Genomic DNA, 3336 nt, shown 5'->3' with positions numbered 1-3336 from the left:
TGCTATTCTTTGGAACTCTGCATTCAGATGTTTATATCTTTCCTTTTCTCCTTTGCTTTTCACTTCTCTTCTTTTCACAGCTATTTGTAAGGCCTCCCCAGACAGCCATTTTGCTTTTTTGCATTTCTTTTCCATTGGGATGGTCTTGATCTCTGTCTCCTGTACAATGTCACAAACCTCATTCCATAGTTCATCAGGCACTCTATCTATCAGATCTAGTCCCTTAAATCTATTTCTCACTTCCACTGTATAATCATAAGGGATTTGATTCAGGTCATACCTGAATGGTCTAGTGGTGTTCCCTACTTTCTTCAATTTAAGTCTGAATTTGGCAATAAGGAATTCATGGTCTGAGCCACAGTCAGCTCCTGGTCTTGTTTTTGCTGACTGTATAGAGCTTCTCCGTATTTGGGGGACTTTATCTCTGCACAGAACTGAGCTACTTGCTCACAAAGTAAACAGATCAGGAGGCCTCTTGACATCTCCGGACAGGTCCCATGCATAAGGCCAAACACATTTCCACAGGCCTTGCTCACAGCTGCCATCTTGGCCAGGATAGGAAGGTTATGAATCACAAAGGACACCTTGTTTCTCTGCTGTTTGGCCAGGTTCTGTGCGTGGCCCAGAATCCCAAAGCCTGTGATGTTGGTGAACGCATGGGCATTTAATATACACATGAGTCCTGACACTGTCCTGTTGAGCCTGGCCATGTTCATCATTGCCTCCTGGTACTCCAGCTCCACATCCTCCTAGGGAATCACTAGCTTGATTTTATTCCATTTCTCAGGAATGTCCAGCCACTGGTGCATGGCCATGATCACTTGCATCCCCAAACGTTTTGTCAGCACAAGCACACCCAGCACTGCATTATCTGGCATGATAAATCCGTTGGGATGGCAGACAGTTGTATCCACAACAACCCATGGGTTTAGCAATCCAGAGGTTTAGCTCTGTTTGGCCACCCATTATAGACGTTCCCACCTCCTCTGCTGCATCTTTAAAACCCTGTATATTTAGGTGCATTACTTTATCCCTTTCCCTGTTGGTCATTTTATGACTGATTCCAAGAAGCATCAGCATGTTGTCACATTCTGTGCCCTACATGACACAGAGGTCACTAAGGACATTGGCACAGGCTATCCTGCCCATCATATAAGGGTCAGCGACCATGGGCTAAATGTAATCTGCAGTTTGAACCAAGGGAAGACTGCCATGCCTCAGAGGAAAGACACAAGTGTCCATCCCAATGCTAAGTCTTGGCATATCTGCTACAAGAAACTGTTCTTCTTGGAAATGGTTCTCCTGTAAGGACTCCAGCAATTTCTGCAGGACATCTTAGAGGCCTTTGAAGCCAGAGCCCTTCAGTTAAGTGAACCTAGTTAACCAGAAGCTGTTTTCCAATTCATAACTTTTCCGATTAAAGTACTCCCGCTCAGACATGGTTCTTGAGCCCACACACCTCACTGTTGGGCTCCTCCCGTCCCTCTCCTATGAGGCTGGTTTCTTTATAGATTCACCGGTTTGCTTTGCGTCCTCCGCCTCCTCCCACAACGTACCAGGCATGGTACCTTAACAAATTTAAAGCAAGAGAAATCATGCAATGTCTGCTCTCAGACCACAATGAAGTTAAACCAGAAATCAATTAGAAAAATAACAGGAAAATCTCAAAATAAATGGAGATTAAGCAACATAACTTAAATAACTCATGGCTCAAGGAAGAAATCTCAAGAGAAATATAAAAATACTTTGAATCAAATGAAAATGAAAACACAACTTATCAAAATTTCTGGGATGCAGCAAAAGCAATGCTTAGAGGGGATTTATAGCATTGAGTGCATACACTGGGAAAAAAGATCTAAAATCAATCATCTAACCTTAGGGAACCAGAAAAAAAAAATAAAACGAGAGAGAGCAAATTAAATACAAAGTAAGCAGAAGAAAAAATAATAAAAACTACAGCAGAAATCAATGAAATGGAAATTGAGAAGTGAATAGAGAAAATGAACCAAAACAAAAACTGATGTATTTTTTTTTAATCAATAACATTGATGAACCACTAGCTAGGCTGACTAAACAAAGAGAGGACATAAATTTCTAGTATCAGAAATGAAAGAGGGGACATCACTACAGACCTCTTGGAAATTAAAAGAATAATAAAGGAATACTATGAACAACTTTCGGAGAAGGCAATGGCAACCCACTCCAGTACTCTTGTCTGGCAAATCCCATGGATGGAGGAGCCTAGTAGGCTGCAGTCCATGGGGTCACTAGGAGTTGGACACAACTGAGCAACTTCACTTCCACTTTTCACTTTCATGCATTGGAGAAGGAAATGGCAACCCACTCCAGTGTTCTTCCCTGGAGAATCCCAGGAACAGGGGAGCCTCGTGGGCTGCCATCTCTGGGGTCACACAGAGTCGGACACAACTGAAGCGACCTAGCAGCAGCAGCAGCATGAACAACTTTATGTCCACAAATTGATAACCTCAACGGAACAGATCAATTTTCTTGAAAGACACAATCTGCCAACACTCACATTAAAAAAAAAAAGACAGTCTGACTATACCTATTAAAGAAATAGAATTCATAATTAACCTTGCACAACAAAAAGCAACAGGCCCAGGTGGATTCACTAATAAATTCTACCAAACATTTAAGGAAGAAATTATACAAATTCTCTACAATCTGTTTCAGAGTATAGAAGCAGAGGGAATACTACGTAAGTTATTCCATGTGACCACATTAACCCTAACACTAAAACTAGACAAAAATGTTACAAGAAAAGTACAGACCAATATATCTCATGAACACAGATGCAAAACTTAACAAAATATTAGCAAATTGAACCTAACAATACATAAAAAGAATTATACACCATGACCAAATGGAATTTATCCCAGATGTGCACGCTAGTTCAACATTCAAAAATTAATCAATATAATGCAATGCATAAACAGAATGAAAAAGAAAAATCACATGATCATATTCAATAGATTCCGAAAAAGCAGCGAATAAAATCACTCATCCATGATAAAACCTCTCGATAAATTAGGAATAGAGAATTTTCTCAATTTGATGGAGAATAATGGTTTTAGACAAGGCAGAGGAACCAGAGATCAAATTAACAACATCTGCTGGATCATGGAAAAAGCAAGAGAGTTCCAGAAAAATATGTATTTCTGCTTTATTGACTATGCCAAAGCCTTTGACTGTGTGGATCACAATAAACTGTGGAAAATTCTGAAAGAGATGGGAATACCAGACCACCTGACCTGCCTCTTGAGAAACCTGTATGCAGGTCAGGAAGCAACAGTTAGAACTGGACATGGAACAACA

At 40.5% G+C, this 3336-nt stretch overlaps 1 protein-coding gene and 1 pseudogene across 3 annotated transcripts in view; both read right to left on the bottom strand.

The window, feature by feature from the left end:
- LOC104993348 overlaps positions 1-1908 on the bottom strand; it is a 5503-nt pseudogene extending 3595 nt beyond the window's left edge.
- The window catches only part of UIMC1 (ubiquitin interaction motif containing 1), a 139150-nt gene that overhangs the window by 92797 nt on the left and 43017 nt on the right, over positions 1-3336 (bottom strand). The window lies entirely within an intron of this gene.

Source organism: Bison bison, unplaced genomic scaffold (genome assembly GCF_000754665.1).
Source record: "Bison bison bison isolate TAMUID 2011002044 unplaced genomic scaffold, Bison_UMD1.0 scf7180017864238, whole genome shotgun sequence".
Lineage (NCBI taxonomy): Eukaryota > Metazoa > Chordata > Mammalia > Artiodactyla > Bovidae > Bison > Bison bison.
This window is presented reverse-complemented; position numbering and strand designations above follow the sequence as displayed.